The 25,333-nt window shown below is 43.7% G+C and overlaps 1 protein-coding gene and 1 non-coding gene across 2 annotated transcripts in view; one reads left to right on the top strand and one right to left on the bottom strand.

The window, feature by feature from the left end:
• Window positions 1–16,601, bottom strand: part of LOC126212758 (serine/arginine repetitive matrix protein 2-like) — a 629,880-nt gene extending 613,279 nt beyond the window's left edge. The window contains exon 1 of the mRNA XM_049940165.1: window positions 16,464–16,601. The gene's annotated coding sequence lies outside the window, so the exon portion shown is untranslated. The remainder of the gene's footprint in view (window positions 1–16,463) is intronic.
• On the top strand, window positions 10,679–10,752 carry Trnat-cgu (transfer RNA threonine (anticodon CGU)). The gene has a single exon. It is a non-coding gene; the product is annotated as a tRNA-Thr (tRNA).
• Window positions 16,602–25,333: the final 8,732 nt, after the last annotated feature.

The raw sequence follows: 25,333 nt of genomic DNA, 5'->3' as shown, positions 1-25,333 counted from the left end.
ATTTGTCTGGACTGATTTAGGGAAATCACGGAAAACCTAAATCAGGATGGCCGGACGCGGGATTGAACCGTCGTCCTCCCGAATGCGAGTCCAGTGTGCTGACCACTGCGCCACCTCGCTCGGTGTGTCAGAACAGTGCCTTTTACTCTTATTTTGTACGAATGCGTGGTGATGTCTGTTCTTTCGGACATGGACCGGGGGCTGCAGAGATACTCCGGGCAGCTGCAATAACGCTGTGTGCCAGGTGGCGCAGTAGGTTAACGCACACGCCTAGTAAGCCGCGGGCACGGTAGCTCAGCGTGTTCGGTCAGAGAGCCGGTTGGCCTCTGCAATAAAAAACACCGAGTGGAAGGATCAACAAACGAGCTTTAACGGATGTCATGTGACGTCCGCAACGACCAAACACGATAGAAAAAAAGTAATCAGGAGGTCCCAGGTTCGAATCCCAGTCCAGTACACATTTTCACACGTCGTCGCTGACACCGCACGAAGTCCCGATGCAGTTGACGTCACTCATCGCTTCCCTTATCTTTCCTTTCTCCCACCTCCACCTTCAATTTACATATAATTTCTTATTTTATCAGAACACCTATTAACATTTTGATTCTTGAGTTTCTCCAGGCGTATTTGATAATCAAAATATCCACGGGTGTACTGCCGGTCTACAGTGTCCAACGGGCACAATATTTCGGCGATCATACATGTCGCCACCATCAGGTGAACTGACGGACTGAGCTGCTGTGAACGTGCCGGCACGGAGATCCGTACGCTAAGGCTGCTCAGAGGGAACTGGGTTCGGTCGCGGCGGCGGCCAGTTTAAATACCCTCCGCCCGCGGCGTGATCCCTCCCCGCCGTCCGCGCCCCGCGGTGGAACAGATTGCGACGGCGTCTGAGATGACGTCGGTGTGACGGCTCTGTCCGCCGTGGTCGTCACAACTATACGTTTGCTCGATTTACTTTGGATTAACCCAATCGCTGGTTCCCAAGCCTTGCTAAGATTATAGCCACAGTCACGGTTTATGAGGTCGTCATCGGTGCGAATTTCGATGGCCTCTCTAACAACGCTGTCCCAGTATCTCGACGTCTGTACCAGAATCCTCGTGCGTTCATACTCCGTAGCGTGATTTTCCGACAATGTTCAGTGAACGCCGACTTGCTCGGATACGTCAGTCGAGTGTGCCTCTGGTGTTCACGGCATCGATCCTCGACGGTACGCATCGTCTGACCAATATACGACTTGCCACATTGACACGGAATCTGGTACACGCCGGCCTTCCTCAAACCGAGGTCATCTTTGGCGCTCCCCACCAGTGCACGAGTTTTATTCGGAGGACAAAACACCGTTCCGACCCGGTGTTTCTTCAAAATGCGGGCGATCTTTCCCGAGAGTGCGCCTGTATATGGGATAAACGCAGTGCCTACCTCCTCCCTCGTGATTTCATCCATATCCACAGGTTGTGCTGTAGTGGTTGGGCGGAGAGCACGTTGAATCTGCCACTATGAGAACCCATTTTATCGAAATACAGTTCTCAGATGTTCCAATTCTCTGCATCAGAAATAGTGCGCGCCCTATGTACTTCCCTCCCACCCCCAAGTTCACTCCGGACGCAGAAATTGTTAGTGCTGTTGAACAGGTTGCAGCTCGACTTCCGCCTGAATCTGCTGAGGAAATACTTCGTGAAACTTGTCGTGCGTTGACGAAATCCAAGCCGATGAAGTCAAATATCACCAGTAAAGAGAGGGCGGTCATTCGTGATCTGAGGGAGCGCTCTGAAATTGTTGCCTTACCGGCTGACAAAGGCAATGCTACAGTTGTTATCTGCCATAAGGACTACACTGATAAGATGCAGAGCCTGCTAAATGATTCCTACCGGAAGATCAGCGTTGACCCTACAAAGAAGGTGGAGAACAAGACGAGGTCGCTTCCGAAGGACGCAGATTTACCGGAGGGTGACGCTAAGAAATTGTTACCCCAAGGTCCGGTACCGCCTAGACTATATGGACTCCCGAAGGTTCACAAAGAGGGGGGTACCATTACGCCCCATCGTCAGCAACATGAGGGCATCTACATATTTGTTGGCCAAATACCTGACGGGAATATTAAGTCCTTACGTGGGTAAATGCCCTCATCACATCCGTAATTCCGTGGATTTTGTTAAACGCCTTGATAGCTTCACGTTGGGTGAGTCAGATATCATGGTGAGTTTTGACGTCGTTTCCTTGTTGACGAGGGTACCCTGCGAGAGTCACTAGAATTGATTAGTCAGAAGTTTGACGAGAAGACCACTGAACTTTTTAGGCATGTCTTGACTTCCACGTATTTTCTTTTTAATGGAGAATACTACGAACAGACGGAGGGAGTCGCCATGGGTAGCCCACTCTCACCGGTGGTAGCGAATTTGTACTTGGAGGAGGAAGCCCTGTCGTCATCCGAATGGAAACCTACTTGCTTTTTCCGTTACATCTACATGATTACTCTGCAATTCACATTTAAGTGCTTGGCAGAGGGTTCATCGAACCACAATCATACTATCTCTCTACCATTCACTCCCGAACAGCGGGCGGGAAAAACCAACACCTAAACCTTTCTGTTAGAGCTCTGATTTCTCTTATTTTATTTTGATGATCGTTCCTCCTATGTAGGTTGGGCTCAACAGAATATTTTCGCGTACGTGGACGACACGTTCGTCATCTGGCCACATGGTATGGATAAACTCCTTGACTTCCTTACACATCTAAACTCCATACACCCCAACATGAAATTCACTATGGACACTGAAACGGAGGGTAAATTACCTTTCCTTGACGTCTTGGTCAAGAGAAGGGCTGATGGCAACCCAGGTCATGGGGTGTATCGGAAGACAACGCACACTGATCTGTATTTGCACGCAGACAGCTGCCACCACCCTTCACAGAGGAATGGGGTGCTTAAAACTCTAGTACATAGGGCGCGCACTATCTCTGACGCAGAGAGTCTACCCCAGGAATTGGAACATCTGAGAACTGTATTTCGAAAAAATGGGTACTCAGAGTGGCAGATTCAACGTGCTCTCCGCCCAACCACTACAGCACAACCTGTGGATATGGATGAAATCACGAGGGAGGAGGTAGGCACTGCGTTTATCCCATATACAGGCGCACTCTCGGGAAAGATCGCCCGCATTTTGAAGAAACACCGGGTCGGAACGGTGTTTTGTCCTCCGAATAAAACTCGTGCACTGGTGGGGAGCGCCAAAGATGACCTCGGTTTGAGGAAGGCCGGCGTGTACCAGATTCCGTGTCAATGTGGCAAGTCGTATATTGGTCAGACGATGCGTACCGTCGAGGATCGATGCCGTGAACACCAGAGGCACACTCGACTGACGTATCCGAGCAAGTCGGCGGTCGCTGAACATTGTTTGTCGGAAAATCACGCTATGGAGTATGAACGCACGAGGATTCTGGTACAGACGTCGAGATACTGGGACAGCGTTGTTAGAGAGGCCATCGAAATTCGCACCAATGACGACCTCATAAATCGTGACTGTGGCTATAATCTTAGCAAGGCTTGGGAACCAGCGATTGGGTTAATCAAGAGTAAATCGAGCAAATGTATAGTTGTGACGACCACGGCGGACGGAGCCATCACACCGACGTCATCTCAGACGCCGTCGCAATCTGTTCCACCGTGCGACCGTGGCGCGGGGCGCGGACGGCGGAGTGAGCGCGCCGCGGGCGGAGGGTATTTAAATCGGCCGCCGCCGCGACCGAACCCAGTTCCCTCTGAGCAGCCATAGTGTACGGATCTCCGTGCCGGCACGTTCACAGGAGCTCAGTCCGTCAGTTCACCTGATGATGGCGACATGTATGATCGCCGAAATATTGTGCCCGTTGGACACTGTAGACCGGCAGTACACCCGTGGATATTTTGATTATCAAATACGCCGGGAGAAACTCAAGAATCACATTACCGCACAAATTTCGTACAACCACATGCTGTCAGTTACCATGTGGTTGTAAGAAATTTGTGCACAATGGTTTTATCTTAATGTGAGGTGTAAAGTGTTATATATACATCGCGATGTATGCAGCCAATGTAGTGCTCTTCCATGTTGGTTTTACAGGTGCTTGACAATGAAAAGTAGTCGAAATTAGCTAATCGCACAATTGTTTAAAATTACATTACAGCCTACTACGGACCATGTTTACGTTTACTAAACATCTGGAGGCTGTGGATCCCCACAAATACAAAATGTAAATTTCTTTTTGCTTTGTAGCAAACTTTTCTCAGTACCCGCTTTCCTTAAATAAAAGTCATTTTTGTAGCAAGCTTTAGCAACCTGCGTTGGTACTGTTAATTTCACCATAAACAGTAGTTATTGCTATTTGCTACTTTTCATTTATGTGGACAATGTTTTCTCATGCGCTTTTACGTGTTTTGTTATGGTATGTGCCAGGAGTTGCAATATCGGCCATTAAATTCCAGGCGCCGTACAGTCATAGCAAAACCGTTCGCTGGCTACTGGTGCAAGGAACCCTACCGGCGAGAAGTTTGATTTTGACAGCCGCTGCTACTACGTATAAACTGCGTTTACATTCAATAAGACGTCATCTACGGCATTCTCATTGCCAAATGCGAGTTTATTAAGCTCTTTCAATTATAACTGAACAAAGTTATAGCGATTTCCTTAATTATTCACGAATTTATTTGCGGGAGATTTCGTGTTATATGTTCTTTTGATGTTTGTTGACAAACTCTGACGTGCTGACTTTCGTTAAGTTTGGGAAGTAAAAGGGGTTTCTTTTGAGTTTATACAATCGAAATTCACGCAGTGTAGATATCTGAGAATCGTTATCTTCACAGTTTGCAATCATATTCTGAAACTAATTAACTTGTTTGTTACAGTACTACGTGACTCAAATGATGCATATTATCCTATGTTACAGTGGTGTCATGGAGTATTACACGTATTATTATTTTCACTTAGATAACTGACGAAATAGAATGAGAATTTACTTAGAGGAAGTTTTACATGATCAAATATTCAACACAGAACTGGACATGCTTATTTACATACAGATTGACTTGATAATCATTGTAGTTTATTGCTTCTATTACTATGTACATATATTATACTTATTGCGGTAGTAACTTCACATTATTTTAGTCATGCATAAATGAAACCTCGGGGAAGATCAGTTTGGATTCCGTAGAAATACTGGAACACGTGAGGCAATACTGACCTTACGACTTATCTTAGAAGAAAGATTAAGAAAAGGCAAACCTACGTTTCTAGCATTTGTAGACTTAGAGAAAGCTTTTGACAACGTTAACTGGAATACTCTCTTTCAAATTCTGAAGGGGGCAGGGGTAAAATACAGGGAGCGAAAGGCTATTTACAATTTGTACAGAAACCAGATGGCAGTTATAAGAGTCGAGGGGTATGAAAGGGAGGCAGTGGTTATGGAAGGGAGTGAGGCAGGGTTGTAGCCTATCCCCGATGTTATTCAATCTGTATATTGAGCAAGCAGTGAAGGAAACAAAAGAAAAATTCGGAGAAGGTATTAAAATTCATGGAGAAGAAGTAAAAACTTTGAGGTTCGCCGATGACATTGTAATTCTGTCAGAGACAGCAAAGGACTTGGAAGAGCAGTTGAACGGAATGGATGGTGTCTTGAAGGGAGGATATAAGATGAACATCAACAAAAGCAAAACGAGGATAATGGAATGTAGTCGAATTAAGTCGGGTGATGTTGAGGGTATTAGATTAGGAAATGAGACACTTAAAGTAGTAAAGGAGTTTTGCTGTTTAGGGAGTAAAATAACTGATGATGGTCGAAGTAGAGAGGATATAAAATGTAGACTGGCAATGGCAAGGAAATCGTTTCTGAAGAAGAGAAATTTGTTAACATCGAGTATAGATTTAAGTGTCAGGAAGTCATTTCTAAAAGTATTTGTATGGAGTGTAGCCATGTATGGAAGTGAAACATGGACGGTAAATAGTTTGGACAAGAAGAGAATAGAAGCTTTCGAAATGTGGTGCTCCAGAAGAATGCTGAAGATTAGATGGGTAGATCACATAACTAATGAGGAGGTATTGAATAGGATTGGGGAGAAGAGAAGTTTGTGGCAGAACTTGACTAGAAGAAGGGATCTGTTGGTAGGACATGTTCTGAGGCATCGAGGGATCACCAATTTAGTATTGGAGGGCAGTGTGGAGGGTAGAAATCGTAGAGGGAGACCGAGAGATGAATACACTAAGCAGATTCAGAAGGATGTAGGTTGCAGTAGGTACTGGGAGATGAAGAAGCTTGCACAGGATAGAATAGCATGGAGAGCTGCATCAAACCAGTCTCAGGACTGAAGACCACAACAACAACAAATGAAACTGACAACAAATGGCAGGCCGTACATCCCGAGGTTGTGAGGAAGGGGCTGGGGTAGCTGGAATGAGATGGTGATGATCCGGTGTACTTACTTTTGAGCCCGACGTAAGAAATCCATGTTCAGTGCTTCTTATAAGACTGATATATTAAGAGGAAGTCATTACTGAATACAGAAAATAACAAATACAACATGTTACCTGTCTTGAAACATATGTAAAAGCCATACATCAAATACTTGAAAATGGCATACAAGGCTGAAACCTGGGCTGTACTTAAACAAACAATAAGACCGTCAGATGGCAGTGTGTTACTTCAGAAAATAATCTGTTTCGCTACCTGCCTGTTCACAGTGAACACAATTTTCTTAGCCCTAACTTTTTTTTTAGAGAGAATGTTATTTCAGAGGAAGGTGAATAAAAAGTATATTTCTAAACACGAAGTCCCCTATTACGTGATAATACAAAACGAGCTGCCCTTTTTTGCACCCTTTCGATGTCCTCCGTCAATCCCACCTGCTAAGGATCCCACACCGCGCAGCAATATTCTAACAGAGGACGGACGAGTGTAGTGTAAGCTGTCTCTTTAGTAGACTTGTTGCATCTTCCAAGTGTCCTGCCAATGAAACGCAACTTTTGGCTCGCCTTCCCCACAATATTATCTATGTGGTCTTTCCAACTGAAGTTGTTCGTAATTTTAACACCCAGGCACTTAGTCGAATTGACAGCCTCGAGAATTGTACTATTTATCGAGTAATCGAATTCCGACGGATTTCTTTTGGAACTCGTGTGGATCACCTCACACTTTTCGTTATTTAACGTCAACTGCCACCTGCCACACCATACAGCAATCTTTTCTAAATCGCTTTGCAACTGATACTGGTCTTCGGATGACCTTACTAGACGGTAAATTACAACATCATCTGCGAACAACCTAAGAGAACTGCTCAGATTGTCACCCAGGTCATTTATATAGATCAGGAACAGCAGAGGTCCCAGGACGCTTCCCTGGGGAACACCTGATATCACTTCAGTTTTACTCGACGATTTGCCGTCTATTACTACGAACTGCGACCTTCCTGACAGGAAATCACGAATCCAGTCGCACAACTGAGACGATACCCCATAGGCCCGCAGCTTGGTTAGAAGTCGCTTTTGAGGAACGGTGTCAAAAGCTTTCCGGAAATCGTCTTCCTTTCGCACGCCACCCGGCGTTTGGGCATTGTGATTCAGACACTATTAAGAAAAGTCTGTTCACAAACATGGACGAAAAAGTGAACTGAAAGCTACTTATTGGCACCCAATAAGAAGTAAAGCAATATTGCAACCGCACTATGGAGCATACAGTTCAAGTGCTTCGAATCGATATTTGATTTACGAAAAGCGGGCAGTTGTATCACGGCAGATAATCTGTGACGCGGGGAACTCCCTACGGCCGGGGCTGTTGATTCGCTCGCCTGCACAGCTTCAGTCGTATTCTGGTGGTGGTAGAAGCAGCCTGCTACCGCAGTCAGAACGGTATCAAGAAACATTTTAGCAGTTGTCTCGGTAAGTACGCCATACTGTTCGTACTAATTTTGTGCAGAACTTGTAACAAACCTACCACAACAAAGGTCAAAAATTAATTATGATTGTAGTGCTGCTCACGCTGCTAAATACTGCATTTTCGGGCAACAACAAAGTTATATTATATGGCAGGTGTCATTTGAGCACAGTTAAGAAAGTCATTTCATGAAATAATGGATAAACTAGGCGCTCGTGTTTTTGTGTTTCCCACGGTGGTCTCGTCGTGAATTCGTGGCTCTATCGTCGAAAACCTAGGTAGTGATGATTCCAAGCTCGGATGCAAAGAGACCTAGGTTTTATTCTGCGATATTCAAAAGTTTTGTAGATGCGCTTCACAAACCATTCTTGAAGATTACACTTTTGCAGGACAATGGTGATGTAAAAAAGTAATCAGCACTCCGAATTTAAGTTACACTCCTATTTTTATTACTTCTGCTGCAATATCACGTAACACACAAAACATCACTTCACAATACAAAACATACTTGAAAATATCTTCCTCACTGTTAAAGTTCACATTTTATAAACTGACTACAATTTGCGGTTTTGCAACAAGACGACCAAGACTTGCCTCCCTAAAAACCGCTTACGCGCCCAAAATCAGAGTACGTCAAAGATCATAGTGACAAAAGAAAGAATACACATAAGAATAATATCATTGCAACATAAACATATCGATGTATCAAAGTACCTCTACATTAATGGAATCAAATCTGAATTTTGCCTCAGAAACATGTTAACTGCTTTACAGAAGCACAGTAGAATATTGCTGGTATCGAGAGGTTGAGGTGAGGTGCCGTAATGGTTACGTAATTGAAGTACCGTTACAAACTCTACACATCGTCACTACAGCTAGATAAAAGCCCCCTCCACCCCACACTCCAGTCTCCCCTTGGCATTCCGGCATCCAGCTTCACGCTTCCCAGTCGCACAAGCATGTGCTGTGACATCTCCTCCCCTTCAGGCCATCCTCACGGTCTTTTCCCGTCTCACCTGTTTGGCGGCAGTCCAGTACAACAGGACTTCCTCGCCCCACCTATTCTCCCAGCTACAATCCCCCTGCCCACTTCATTTCCAGTACGGTCATAACAGCGTGTCCCACTACACTCTCTTCCCTGACCCATTTCTGTGTTCCCCAGAGTCTCCAAGTAATAACTTTAGTGAATATATTATAGATTATGTGAGCAAAAGTATCCAGGCACTCCAAGTAACGCGAAACTGGCAACTACATCTCACGAAATTACAATCAAATTAACACCCTTAGCTGCTTACAGGCGTTGACATCAACGGGGACAGATGAAAATTGTAAGTAGGCTGTTTAGGTTTTTATATTGGTAACGCCAAGTAGCGCTCTGTATGAAAATCACTAGCTGTGCTGTGTGCAGTCTGTGGCTGGTTTGCATTGTTGTAATATTCGCTATTGTACTGTTGGGCAGTTGGATAAGAACAGCGCGTAGCGTTGCGCAGTTGGAGGTGAGCCGCCAGCAGTGGTGGATGTGGGGAGAGAGACGGCGGAGTTTTGAGAGCGGACGATCTGGACGTGTGTCCATCAGAGACAGTACATTTGTAAGACCGGATGTCATAAACTGCTATATATATTATGACTTTTGAACACTATTAAGGTAAATACATTGTTTGTTCTCTATCAAAATCTTTCATTTGCTAACTATGCCTATCGGTAGTTAGTGCCTTCAATAGTTAGAACCTTTTATTTAGCTGGCAGTAGTGGCGCTCGCTGTATTGCACTAGTTCGTGTAACGAAGATTTTTGTGAGTTAAGTGATTTGTGAAAGGTATAGGTTATTATTAGTCAGGGCCATTCTTTTGTCGGGATTTTTGAAAGTCAGATTGCGTTGCGCTAAAAAAAATATTGTTTGTCAGTTTAGTGTTGATTAGAATGGGTAAAGAGGGAAATGTCTGAGTACGTTCAGTTCTGCTCAGCTGTTTGAAAATCAAATAACCTAAGAGATTTATCAGCACAGTAATTCAATAATTTTTCTAAGGGGACGTTTCAAAATGTGTGCCCCGACCGGGACTCGAACCCGGGATCTCCTGCTTACATAGACGCTCTATCCATTGTTCTATTTTATTCCTTGAATTTGTTCGTGGCGGACATCCGATGACATGCGTTCAGGTTCTTCGTTGATCCGTTCACTCAGTTTTTTTTATTACAGAGGGTGGCTAAACCCTCTGACCGAACACGCAGATCTACCGTGGCGGCGGCAAAATACTAAGCACCAAACAAGGTTTGATCTCGGAACCTTTCGCTTAGCAGCCAAACACCTTAACCATTACGCTAATGTAGCTCGTCATATGAGCCACCGAGCACACAGAGGATAGCGCGACTGCAAGGATTTATCTCTGGCACGCCTCCCGCGAAACCCACATTCTCAACGTATTGTCCTGCACTACATTCGTAATTTCATTCTAACGAGCTGCTTTGTTATTGATGGTATCTGTTCTTTCGCACATGTCCGAAAGAACAGATACCATCTTAGTATATATATATATATATATATATATATATATATATATATATAGTTAAGGCTCAACGGACACTTGACCATCTTCTTCTTCTGAGCGAATGCACCAACAGTGACCGAACTCTTACGGGAATCGGCAATGCGCCGCGAGTAATGAGTATAATGGGCGGGGGCACTGTGAATATAGCGTGGGACAATAAGTCGGGAATGTGGGTCTGACGGGAGGCGTGCCAGACATAAGTCCCTGCAGTCGCACTATCCTCTGTGTCCTCGGTGGCTCAGATGGATAGAGCGTCTGCCACGTAAGCAGGAGATCCCGGGTTCGAGTCCCGGTCGGGGCACACATTTTCATCTGTCCCCGTTGACGTATGTCAACGCCTGTAGGCAGCTAAGAGTATTCATTTCATTGTAATTTCATTCTAACGAGCTGCATGGTCACCGATGGTATCAGTTCTTTCGGACTCTTAAGACTTCATCTTAGTGTATATATATACATCTCACGAGTCGCAGACCGCTACTAGAGCTTTTTATAAAATATCGACACATTCCAGAAGAATATCGACATAAAATGTCTTCAACGTATCACACAATATATCGATACCAAAACGGCTATATCGAGTGCCGATATTTTTATTTTATATTATATTTATCTCGCAATTTTCTGTTTATATATGAAATTGTACTCTTGAAATAGTAGAATAACACAATTTTACTTTCACTATGTGAAGGAGTCTTATTACTTTTTCAACTTTCACCATGCCCAGTCTTTCTCTGTGAGTGTGCGAAGCAAGTTCAGGTGGTTCAAATGGCTCTGAGCACATCTAAGGTCATCAGTCCCCTAGAACTTACAACTACTTAAATCTAACTAACCTAAAGACAGCACACACATCCATGCCCGAGGCAGGATTCGAACCTGCGACCGTAGCGGTCACGCGGTTCCAGACTGTAGCGCCTAGAACCGCTCGGCCACCCCGGCCGGCGCAAGTCCAGTTGCACGGGGGGGGGGGGATGTGAATGGAGTAACAAGATTTCCGATATGGAGAAACAGCACCCCAGTTGCATAAGCACTTTTTAACGCAACTAGTATGCTATTTCCTCACGTCGGCATTCTTCAGAAACGGTTACTGAAAAAGATAACCATAATCTAAGTGACGAGTTGGGTTTTTGCGGTGAGCGGAGACGTGGGATGGGTTATGCCGACGTAACCGGCGCTCGGCGCTGCCAACAGAAACTGCAACGCTTAACTTCACCACACAATTTTGACACGACAGCTGCTATGTCGCTGGCGTTTGCACAATTGAGAAAATAGGTAAGTAGACACAGTATTCCAGACAAATCTGTTTGTGACGAAACCGAACGACCGACCCATTGGACACTTTCTATTGGTCCATTTACATACACTGTTACCATTGCTGACAAAGTGGTTATGCCAAGCGTGAACGTGCATCGTTTTTCTTTCAGTTCTTGCTCTAAGGGAGATAAGCAGGCAGCTAGCATGTTGATGTACAGAATATATAATAATAATATTAAATATGTTGTTGTTGTTGTTGTTGTTGTGGTCTTCAGTCCAGAGACTGGTTTGACGCAGCTCTCCATGCTACTCTATCCTGTGCAAGATTCATCATCTCCCAGTATCTACTGCAACCTACATCCTTCTGAATCTGCTTAGTGTATTAATCTCTTGGTCTGCCTCTACGATTTTTACCTTCCACGCTGCCCTCCAGTACTAAATTGGTGATCCCTTGATGCCTCAGAACATGTCCTACTAACCGGTCCCTTCCTCTAGTCAAGTTGTGCCACAAACTCCTCTTCTCCCCAATTCTATTCAATACCTCCTCATTAGTTATGTAATCTACCCGTCTAATCTTCAGCATTCTTCTGTAGCACTACACTTCGAAAGCTTCTATTCTCCTCTTGTCCAAACTATTTATCGTCCACGTTTCACTTCCAAACATGGCTACACTCCATACAAATACTTTCAGAAACGACTTCCTGACACTTAAATCTATACTCGATGTTAACTAATTTCTCTAAACGCTTTCCTTGCCGTTTCCATTCTACATTGTAGATCCCCTCTACTTCGACCATCATCAGTTATTTTGCTCCCCAAATAGAAAAACTCATTTACTACTTTAAGCGTCTCATTTCCTAATCTAATTTCCTCAGCATCACCCGAGTTAACTCGATTACATTCCATTATTCTCTTTTTGCTTTTGTTGATGTTTATCTTATATCCTCCTTTCTAGACACTGACCATTCCGTTCAACTGCTCTTCCAGGGCCTTTGCTCTGTCTGACAGATTACAATGTTATCGGCGAACCTCAAACTTTTTATTTCTTCTCCATGGATTTTAATTCCTACTCCGAATTTTTCTTTTGTTTCCTTTACTGCTTGCTCAACATACAGATGGAATAACATCGGGGATAGGCTACAACCCTGTCTCACCCCCTTCCCAACCACTGTTTCACTTTCATGTCCCTCGAATCTTATAACTGCCACCTGGTTTCTGTACAAATTGTAAATAGCCTTTCGCTCCCTGTATTTGACCACTCCCACCTCCAGAATTTGAAAGAGAGTATTCCAGTCAACATTGTCAAAAGCTTTCTCTAAGTCTACGGAATCCAAACTGATCTTTTCCGAGGTCGGCTTCTACCAGTTTTTCGAAAGTACTAATTCTGCTTCTTGTACATTAGACGGTAGATCATTCACATATATCCTAACAGTAGTGGATCTAAGATTGAGCCTTGGGGAAGTCCATACGCGATTTCTCCCCAGTCAGAATTGTGTCCGTGGATTCTGTTGGTTGAATTACTACGAAGTACTACTTTCTGTATTCTTTTGGTTAGATATGACATGGTTCATTGGTTGGCTATACCATCAATCCCATAAAACTTCAATTAATCAAGGCGTGTACTACGGTTCACACAACCAAATGCCTTGGATGGGCCACAGAAAATACCTATCGGTGCTATTTTGTTATTTAAGGCTTGTAGTATCTGGTGTAAAATGTAAATGGCACTCTCAGTAGAGCAACCCTTCTGAAACCCAAACTGTAATTTGCTGAGGATACAATTGTTGCCAAGGTGAGATACTGTTCTAGAATACACCACCTTCTCAAAAATTTTAGAAAATGATGTCAGCTGTGAAATAGGTCGGTAGTTATCAACTTTCTTGAAGAGGTGTTTAACAACAGCATATTTTAGTCTCTCTGGAAAAATGCGTTGAGTTAGTGGTCCATTTCATATTTTGGACAATACGAGACTTTCTATATGGGAACAAATCTCTATTGGAAACATCATCAAAACCAGAAGAGCTTCCATTCTTGAGAGAATGTATGACACTCTTAATTTCAGAAGTAGAAGTTAGTGGTACATTCATATGATGTAATTTTATGAGAGTAACTTCTTCAACATACTTCTGTGATCTTAGTCTTAAACTTTTGGTGCCTATGCTTTCTTATGCGTACACACATTACGTAATTCCTGTACATTTGAGGGTAGGGACATTTTAATAACAGGACAAGTAATTTTGTATACGCATTGTTGGCTAGTAACAGGGACTTTTATTAAATGAAACAAGTTTACTATTACCAGTCACTGTTCATTTATCTCCACAACGCGTTTCGAAGCTCCATCATCAGGTGGATTTACTTTTGTTACTATGACACGTGTGTACGTGTGTGTGTGTGTGTGTGTGTGTGTGTGTGTGTGTTGTGTTACGCACTAGACAATGCCGTAAGTTCCTCCAAAAAATCGTAGCACAACACACACACCATTCACCTGATGATGGAGGTTTAAACCTTCGAGACGGAGATAAATAAAGAGTGACTAGTAACAGTAAACTTTTTTCATTTAATGTCAATAACAGTCACGGTAAAGCCTAACCTACAATGTTCGCATTTGAAGGGACTTTAATGCACGGTCGCAAATAGACTGGATTGTGGTGTTTCTCTAATAGCAGCAAATCCAACATTTTTTAGTGTTCCAGCGATTTTGCTACAGACTGTGATGTCTGTCCTAAGTATGGAACTGAACACTACTTCCTGCAGACAGTGCAAGGGGCAGCAGATTGAGCACACAGGAGGGGGGTGGTGCAATAAATTCCGGTTTAAAACATTCTTTGAATGTGGGGACACATATAAGACGCCACTGAGTGGAAAGGTGCGTGTTTTTGTGTTACTGGGTGTTATGAGCAAGAAGGTATTTTTGAGTCTGTAATTACAGGATAACTACAAATTCTGAATTAATGTGTGTATGTACTGACGTCAGTAAATATGTCTGAAAGAACTGATCGATTTGTCGCCGATCTCCTTTGTGAAATGACTGTTTTTATGTCAGCTGTTTAAGTTGTGGAAAAAATGGGTTGAGCTGTGTTGCAGTGCCTGTCCACACAGTATATCACATACACACCTGCACCAATATTTAATATCTGCAGTCAAACGTTGCTTGACGAAGAAATTTTGTTCAAAATTGTCCATGAATATTTCCGCCATTGACATCTTCAACTTTTGTAGTCCTATCTTCCTCAGTTGCGTGTAATATTACGGTATATTGATAATTTTTACTTATGGACCGTCTGACAGCAACTGAATAAAACACAATTTTAGTGCCATACGCGTTTCGCCTTTATTTTCTGCAAGGCATCATCAGTGGCAGGTTGCGTGGACAACTGAAAAAACATTGCATTAAAACAAGCGTTCAGTGCATAGTGCTGTGGAATGTGGAAAAAACAGCAAATTGGCGTTCATAAGAAGAAGAACAACACCAAAAAAAGGGGCGTAATATGTAAGAAATTGTCCACGCAACCTGCCACTGATGATGCCTTGCAGAAAATAAAGACGAAACGCGTATGGCACTAAAATTGTGTTTTATTCAGTTGCTGTCAGACGGTTCATAAGTAAAAATTATCAATATACCGTAATATTTCCGCCATTACTGGACTGAGGGTGCCCTATAGCTAGCTAAATGTTTACACACAGTGCCCTTCAGCTGGAAATAGTTTTCGACAAAGCATGTCGGTGGATGACGTTTCTGGGCAGGGGTTCTTATCCTCAATTGGTTCCTCAAGCCACCCTGTACAAGCCCTCGATGTCTGTCTTCACAATGTATAGTGTTCTGATAGTAGCCCCTCAGCCCCTATTCTTTAAATAATCGAAGTCGCATGTATAAAACAGTCTGATTACCTTACTAACGGGCGAATGTGTTAAGTATTTGACGTTACACATGGAAGCGAGAAAAAGTTTGAAAAAGATTTGAAATTATGCTTAAAGTTTGTTGGAAGTCGCTAATTGCTGTCATTCTCAAACACTGCTTGAATATAGTGTGGGCATCTGTTATTATAGGTTATCTGTCGTGAGTTGATTGCAATCTCATTAGAAAGAATTACACCAGACGCCTTCCGCTTTTATTTACAAAGCATCTTCTGTGGTTACTGGTGTTTCTTAACATAATCTTTTCCTCCCCCTCTTGCTACCAGTGGTTGGTGTCGACACGCTTCATTTCACATCTGCACTTGGCTGTTTTTTGGCGTTCTGCGTTATTTATTGTGCTGCACTATTTACTGTTGACTTTCTTAACTGTTTTACATTCTTCACTGCCACAGTGAAGAATGGATAACCCCTGGACAGCATTAGATAGGCAATCTGGAAGAGGGGCCATGCACTGGGTTGGCCGTTTGGTAATTTAGATCTGGTGTGGCAAAAAACAGTAACGCAGCATTCACAGGCAATATCCCGCGTTCCCTTCCGTTCCCTGTAAACGCTTGCTCACAGCTACAAGCGAATTCTAGTTAAGCGAATCGTCCGCGAATGCCCCATTCGCTTGTGTTCGCTTCAGTTTGCACCGGTGTAAACCACGCTTGATGCGCTCAACAAACGACGCGCGGAGCCAAACTGAGAAACAAATTAGCGGCCAACGTCGAGCGGCAGTTGTTGGCACAATTTCTTTTCAACTGTCCCGTCAAAGATAATCGCCGTCGAAGACAAACCGTTCCGCCTATGCGGCTTATCTCTGCTGGAGCTCGATAGCGATTTCGTGTTGCAGCTTCCACTTACCTGTGTACTTTGCTTCTGTCTCTCTCTCTCACTGCGATCTTTGGCGGAACAGCAGACAGTCGAAGACAGCGCGGAGAGTCAAACGGGGCAGTGAAAGTGTGTGCACACAGTCAAATGGGGCAGGGGGCACGCGGCTAGTGACCACTGGGGACGGCACGCAGGAAGATGTAAGCACACACAGTCTCACACACACACGCGCTTGCTTGCTCGCACACTTGATACGGGCGTGCGACGGACAGACACGCGATCGCAGACTGTGGAAAGCGCGAGCGTAGCCGACTTTATCACGGGGATTAGCGCGCCGCGGACGCTATCTCTGCCTGCCCCCACTATGCCAACCTTGACGACACGATCGCGCGGCGCGACTCGACTTAACACATTCCTCCAAGCGCCGGGAGCAGAATAGAACGACACACAGACAAGTGCACACACCTGTCGACGGCCGAAGCAGACAAATACCGCCCTGGCAGCGGCTCGACACGCGACGCCATTCAAAACGCGAACACAAGGAAGGAAGGAAAAAGAACTGTTATCAGCGCGCCGCACTATGTACAGCGTATCAGTCTGCGTACAGAGTGATAAGGCTCGGCGAACGGCAACGGGGTGTGGCTATTTGTGACACGAGAACACGCGTTCCTTGAGTCCTGGACTGATAAAAAAAAGAATTCGCGGGAAAGTCGCTATGAGAAACACACTGAGAAGAGTTATAAAAAAGCTGGGAGCTTCAAATAAAGCAACAGACGGAATTGTAAACGACGTATTTTGAGGGACGACTGACAGGTTTTCTGTCGGCCGGAGTGGTCGAGCGGTTCTAGGCGCTACAGTCTGGAGCTGCGCGGCCGCTACGGTCGCAGGTTCGAATCCTGCCTCGGGCATGGATATATGTGATCTCTTTAGGTTAGTTAGGTTTAAGTAGTTCTACGTTCTAGAGGACTGATGACCTCAGAAGTTGAGTCCCATAGTGCTCAGAGCCATTTGAACTATTTGAACAGGTTTTCTGCAAATGACTTGTTTCTTAATTTTAAGAAAATGCATCATATTGAATTTCGTATGCGGCCAGTCAGACAAGCACTAGGAATATTGTTGTTGTTCTTGTCTTCAGTCCAGAGACTGGTTCGATGCAGCTCTCCATGCTACTCTAACCTCTGCAAGCTTCTTCTATCTCTCAGTAACTACTGCAGCTTACACTCTTTTTAATCTACACTCCTGGAAATTCAAATAAGAACACCGTGAATTCATTGTCCCAGGAAGGGGAAACTTTATTGACACATTCCCGGGGTCAGGTACATCACATGATCACACTGACAGAACCACAGGTACATAGACACAGGCAACAGAGCATGCACAATGTCGGCACTAGTACAGTGTATATCCACCTTTCGCAGCAATGCAGGCTGCTATTCTCCCATGGAGACGATCGTAGAGATGCTGGATGTAGTCCTGTGGAACGGCTTGCCATGCCATTTCCACCTGGCGCCTCAGTTGGACCAACGTTCGTGCTGGACGTGCAGACCGCGTGAGACGACGCTTCATCCAGTCCCAAACATGCTCAATGGGGGACAGATCCGGAGATCATGCTGGCCAGGGTAGTTGACTTACACCTTCTAGAGCACGTTGGGTGGCACGGGATACATGCGGACGTGCATTGTCCTGTTGGAACAGCAAGTTCCCTTGACGGTCTAGGAATGGTAGAACGATGGGTTCGATGACGGTTTGGATGTACCGTGCACTATTCAGTGTCCCCTCGACGATCACCAGTGGTGTACCGCCAGTGTAGGAGATCGCTCCCCACACCATGATGCCGGGTGTTGGCCCTGTGTGCCTCGGTCGTATGCAGTCCTGATTGTGGCGCTCACCTGCACGGCGCCAAACACGCATACGACCATCATTGACACCGAGGCAGAAGCGACTCTCATCGCTGAAGACGACACGTCTCCATTCGTCCCTCCATTCACGCCTGTCGCGACACCACTGGAGGCGGGCTGCACGATGTTGGGGCGTGAGCGGAAGACGGCCTAACGGTGTGCGGGACCGTAGCCCAGCTTCATGGAGACGGTTGCGAATGGTCCTCGCCGATACCCCAGGAGCAACAGTGTCCCTAATTTGCTGTGAAATGGCGGTGCGGTCCCCTACGGCACTGCGTAGGATCCTACGGTCTTGGCGTGCATCCGTGCGTCGCTGCGGTCCGGTCCCAGGTCGACGGGCACGTGCACCTTCCGCCGACCACTGGCGACAACATCGATGTACTGTGGAGACCTCACGCCCCACGTGTTGAGCAATTCGGCGGTACGTCCACCCGGCCTCCCGCATGCCCTCTATACACCCTCGCTCAAAGTCCGTCAACTGCACATACGGTTCACGTCCACGCTGTCGCGGCATGTTACCAGTGTTAAAGACTGCGATGGAGCTCCGTATGCCACGGCAAACTGGCTGACACTGACGGCGGCGGTGCACAAATGCTGCGCAGCTAGCGCCATTCGACGGCCAACACCGCGGTTCCTGGTGTGTCCGCTGTGCCGTGCGTGTGATCATTGCTTGTACAGCCCTCTCGCAGTGTCCGGAGCAAGTATGGTGGGTCTGACACACCGGTGTCAATGTGTTCTTTTTTCCATTTCCAGGAGTGTATTTAATGTATTGATGCCTTGGTCTCCCTCTAAGATCTTTACCCACCGCGCTTCCCTCCAATACTAAATTGATGATCGCGTAAAGGTGGCCTCAGCTGTGAATAGGATGGATGACACAAATCCCGGAATCGTGGTTGCCTGGTGGAGAAACCAGTGACAAAACTGCTCCCGATGTGGAAAGTCTGTTGGTAGTATGCCTGGACACGCTGTAAGTGATAAGGGCAGTAACAATTGTGCAACACGGCCGTCTGGCTTACCCCGCACTGGCGGCCAACTGCCTGGTACTGACACGGCGGTCGCCTTCCACAGTCTCAATCACATTTTCCTCCATGTCTGGCGTCCGAACACTTCCGATACGTCCTTCACGATTTCCCGCTTCCTGAAACGACCCTGTCTCAGACAAACAGCGAAACACTTTTGCAAACATTGAATGCTGTGTTTGTTTTCAGAAGGGGAACACGTGAGGCAATACTGACCCGACGACTGATCTTAGAAGCTAGATTAAGGAAGGGCAAACCTATGTTTCTAGCATTTGTAGACGTAGAGAAAGCTTTTGACAATTCTGACTGGAATACTCTCAAATTCTGAAGGTGGCAGGGGTACAATACAGGGAGCGAAAGGCTATTTACAATTTGTACAGAAACCAGTTGGCAGTCATAACAGTCGAGGGACATGAAAGGGAAGCAGTGGTTGGGAAGGGAGTGAGACAGCGTTGTAGCGTCTTCCCGATGTTATTCAACCTGTATATTGAGCAAGCAGTGAAGGAAACAAAAGAAAAATTCGGAGTAGGTATTAAAATCCATGGAGAAGAAATAAAAACTTTGAGGTTCGTCGATGACATTGTAATTCTGTCAGAGACAGCAAAGGACCTGGAAGAGCAACTGAACGCAATGGACAGTGTCTTGAAAGGAGGATATAAAATGAACATCAAAAAAAGTAAAACGAGGATAACGGAATGTAGTCGAATTAAGTCGGGTGATGCTGAGGGAAATAGATTAGGAAATGAGACACTTAAAGTAGTAAAGGAGTTTTGCTATTTAGGGAGTAAAATAACTGATGATGGTCGAAGTAGAGAGGATATAAAATGTAGACTGGCAATGGCAAGGAAATCGTGTCTGTTGTTGTTGTAGTTGTTGTGGTCTTCAGTCCTGAGACTGGTTTGATGCAGCTCTCCATGCTACTCTATCCTGTGCAAGCTTCTTCATCTCCCAGTACCAACTGCAACCTACATACTTCTGAATCTGCTTAGTGTATTCATCTCTTGGTCTCCCCCTACGATTTTTACCCTCCACGCTGCCCTCCAATACTAAATTGGTGATCCCTTGATGCCTCAGAACATGTCCTACCAACCGATCCCTTCTTCTGGTCAAGTTGTGCCACAAACTCCTCTTCTCCCCAATCCTATTCAGTACCTCCTCATTAGTTATGTGATCTACCCATCTAATCTTCAGCATTCTTCTGTAGTACCACATTTCGAAAGCTTCTATTCTCTTCTTGTCCAAACTATTTACCGTCCATGTTTCACTTCCATACATCGCTACACTCCATACAAATACTTTCAGAAATGACTTCCTGACAAATCTATACTCGATGTTAACAAATTTTTCTTCAGAAACGCTTTCCTTGCCATTGCCAGTCTACATTTTATATCCTCTCTACTTCGACCATCATCAGTTATTTTGCTCCCCAAATAGCAAAACTCCTTTACTACTTTAAGTGTCTCATTTCCTAATCTAATACCCTCAACATCACCCGACTTAATTCGACTACATTCCATTATCCTCGTTTTGCTTTTGTTGATGTTCATTTCATATCCTCCTTTCAAGACACCATCCATTCCGTTCAACTGCTCTTCCAAGTCCTTTGCTGTCTCTGACAGAATTACAATGTCATTGGCAAACCTCAAAGTTTTTATTTCTTCTGCATGGATTTTAATACCTACTCCGAATTTTTCTTTTGTTTCCTTTACTGCTTGCTCAATATACAGATTGAATAACATCGCGGAGAGGCTACAACCCTGTCTTACTCCCTTCCCAACCACTGCTTCCCTTTCATGTCCCTCGACTCTTATAACTGCCATCTGGTTTCTGTACAAATTGTAAATAGCCTTTCGCTCCCTGTATTTTACCCCTGCCACCTTTAGAATTTGAAAGAGAGTATTCCAATCAACATTGTCAAAAGCTTTCTCTAAGTCTACAAATGCTAGAAACGTAGGTTTGTCAATCCTTAATCTATTTTCTAAGATAAGTCGTAAGGTCAGTATTGCCTCACGTGTTCCAGTATTTCTACGGAATCCAAACTGATCTTCCCCGAGGTCGGCTTCTACTAGTTTTTCCATTCGTCTGTAAAGAATTCGAGTTAGTATTTTGCAGCCGTGGCTTATTAAACTGATAGTTCGGTAATTTTCACATCTGTCAACACCTTGAAAGGTGGCTACACTGAGCCACAGCGCCAGAGATCGCTAGAGAGCATTGTTCCGCCCGCCTCCACTGGCAGTGATTATTGAGATGTCGTAGTGGTCAGTGCTTGTCGAGGACTCGTGGTAGTCAGTTCGTGTTCAGATGTGCTAGTAGGGAGTGCTTGCTGAGATGTGATGCTGAAAGGTTCTTGTTGAGATGTGGTAATAGCGAGTCGGTGTGGAGATATATTGTAATTATGAGAGTGATTTTGGTCAATATATGAAGGTAACGAAACTTGATTTATTTTTCATTATTTCCATGTTTTAAATAATGTGTCATTACAGGTTCAGTCAACAAAGCATCTGGCTTGTGTTCTTGGATTAGAGTGTAATTGTGGTTCTCTTGAGTAATTATGGTATTTGTATTTTCTTTAATTAATTCAGTATAAATGGTATTTGAAATTCTTGTCTTTTGAAGAAGAACCGTGCCAGATGTGTACGTTGAGTCACACTCCCACACACAGAACAGTGATACTTGTGCTTTGGTTTCGTAGGTTTTATAGTTGCTGGGGACTTAATTAATTAATTAATTAATTGTGTTAATGAAAATTTCCATTTCATTCCTTGTTGTTGTTCTATGCAGTCAGATAGCGTAATAATACTAGTCAGGGCCAACCGTTACGAGACTTCGTAAACGGACAGACAGCTACTAAAGCAAAAATTAAAATTATTTGCATTCCATTTAATTGAGCCCCCATGCACGTGGCGACCGTTGCTTCGGATCGTCCCTTGGAATTCTTCTGATTGTGTAGACAGTAGTATTGTTGTAGTAATTGGTAGTTTAGTAATTGTAGTCTATATTGCATGTGTAGATTTGGTAATTGTCATTCTTCTAATGGTATTTATTTTGCAAAATTTCATTTCTGTTGTCTTGTCTACGGGTTTGACAATTAGTGCAATTATTTCAATTGTTCGATTAATCGTGTTTGAGGGAAACATTTCGTGTGAATGGTATTGTTGGAGATAAAGTGTCATTGTGTGTAATTTTCATATAGTGACGAGTTTGTATGTTTTGTAAATGATTACGCGGTCGATGAAAAAGGCAAAAATGATGGACAGTGAGAATGACGAAATTGTTAACATGGCGAACTCGCCAACAGAGGAAAACAGTATGATGGATAATGAAGTGGAAAACAATGTAATAAGTCGGGAAAATAGTCCGGAACCATTTCAAAATTCTTCTCAATCAGAAAATTTACAGATTACGAGATTAGCGACAGAAGATATGGAGCAGTTGATGAGTGCTATATTAAATTTGGGAGCACGAATGGAAACACGGTTTGACTCACAAATAGGAACAATTAAAACAGAGATTGGAACAATTAAAACAGAGATGGGAACTTTGGGATCTGAATTAAAAACAGTGGGATCACAGTTACGATCTGAAATTAAAACAGAGATGGAAACAATGGAAACACGGTTAGATTCACGAATAGGGACTTGTTTCAAAAACATGAAAGATGAATTAAAGAAAGAAATCAGAGAAGAAGTACAACCGATTTTGAATTCTCACAATAATAGATTAATTGCAGTAGAGATTAGACAAAGGGAACAGGATAGAGAACAGGAGGAGAGAGATCGCGTGATAGTACAGAAATTTTCAGAGTTAAATTTACAATGTGCACACGATAAGGATGAGATATTTGAGAGAATCGAGGAATCCGTACCAAATGACAGAATAAATAATCTAACACAACAATATGAACAGTTAACTACCAAATGTGTCAACACTGAAACCCGAGTCGCGACACTTACGGAAGACGTAAATAAACAGAAAGAAAAAATAGGTGACTTATCGGAAAGAGTTGAAGAGATTTCAGATAAATTGACAAGTCTTAGTTTACATGGGGGAAGAGATTCGGATGATACAGCTCCATTACCATTTGCAGAAACCGAAGAGTACCAGAACATAAATAAGCATGTTGAAAATCAGGGAAAATTTAATGAACGCGTTAAAAGGGAAGTTGAGGCATTACGAAAGCAAGTCAAACAAATTGAAGGCGAAATCGTAGGAAAAGACAGCAGAAGAAATTTAGAATCACAGATAGCAGAGGGGTTTGAAGAAAGTAATTTATTTCATTTACGGGACACAACAAGAGAGCGCCAGGCGCGCGAACTTGACAATAATCGACATTCAAACTGGGACAGACGCGGTAGGTCTTTGTCGCCACGAGGCGAAAACTTTGACTATAAACACTTTTTGACTGTTCGGAAATTTAAGATCTTCCGCAATTCTAAAAATGACATACATCCATGTGCATGGTTAGATCAATTTATGTATGCACTCCCACCAAATTGGCCACTAAGTCACAAACTGGAATTTATGTGTGGATATTTAGAAAACGAACCGGCGACGCGGATGCGTGCACTCATTAGAGATTGTAATAATCTGAATGATTTTTATCATGCATTTCTATCGGCATATTGGTCCGAAAACACGCAAGACAGAGTCAAACACAGTCTTATTATGCAGCGTAATTTCAAACAGTCTGAATTCCGCACGCCAGCAGAATATTTTGAAGACATGATTCGAAAGAATCAGTTCCTTTCCAACCCTTACAGTCCGACTGAATTAATTCGCATTTGTTTAACTAAGCTGCCACAATCCATAAGACAAATTGCTTTAGCCGGAAGATGTAAAGACGACATTGAGACTTTTAAGACTTTGCTACAAGAACTTGAGTATGACAACGACGACGGGACTTCTTGTAATTTTTTCAGTAGCAGTAATTACAATACATTTTCAGAGAAAAGGGATAGTGATCGGAACGGACGTTATTTGGGTAACTTTGAGAATGACAGACGTAACAGACAGGACAATAGATACCAGCCTTATGACAATAACAGACGTTCTAACAGAAATTACACAGACAATTATAATAACGGTAATTCGTACCGGAATGATCAATCATACGGAAACAGTAATCGGTATCATCAAGACAGAAATTTTTCATACAATAATAGAAACTCTTACTACAGAAATAACCAGGGTAGTAGGTCTAACAATAATTTCAGAAGTGACAGTCGAAATTATACAAGAAGTAGTTATGCAGACAGACAGGAAAACAGAAATTTTAATAACAGACACAACCAAGAATTTGCATCTAACAGACAGGAAGGACCTAATTGGCATCCTCCGCGTGACAGAAATTCAGAGAGACAAGTGGAAATAGTAGAAATTGATCCGCGAAATGTCGGGAATAATCAAAGACGTGACGCAAACAATCGACAATGACTAGCAGCTTCGGCTTCTGGCAGCAATATAGACGGTTCAGAAAGTAATGACACTACGACTTTACACTACGTACGCCTGGAAGACATGAGAGACATTTTGCTAGATGAAAAGGAAAATAATATAGATACATTTTTACATCCTGCTATTGAAGTATGTGTGGGTAAGAATAAGTTCACTGCAGTTTTAGATTCTGGGAGCCCATTGAACGTCATTAGTGAATCAGTTTTTCGTATATGTGAAAGAACTATTGCCTGTCCTGTGTTACCTATTTCTAAAACTACAATTCGAGGAGCGATTTCTGGAAAAGGTGTGGAAGTTAAACAACAGACCAACCTAAATTTCATTTGTCAAGGATACGAATTGTCTGCTAATTTTATTATTGTTCCATTACTCAGTACACAAATTATATTAGGTATGGAGTTTCTTAACGCACATAAGGCAATTTTGAACTTTAAAGAAGGAAGTGTGAATTTGACTGTTGCCGGAATGCCGAAATGTTTGAAATTTTTCGAGTGTTTAGCAAGATCTGAATCAGATACAAAATGTTTAAGGT

The sequence above is a fragment of the Schistocerca nitens genome, chromosome 11, assembly GCF_023898315.1.
Source record: "Schistocerca nitens isolate TAMUIC-IGC-003100 chromosome 11, iqSchNite1.1, whole genome shotgun sequence".
Lineage (NCBI taxonomy): Eukaryota > Metazoa > Arthropoda > Insecta > Orthoptera > Acrididae > Schistocerca > Schistocerca nitens.
Note: the sequence above shows the minus strand (reverse complement) of the source record. Positions and strands in the feature narration are given on the sequence as shown.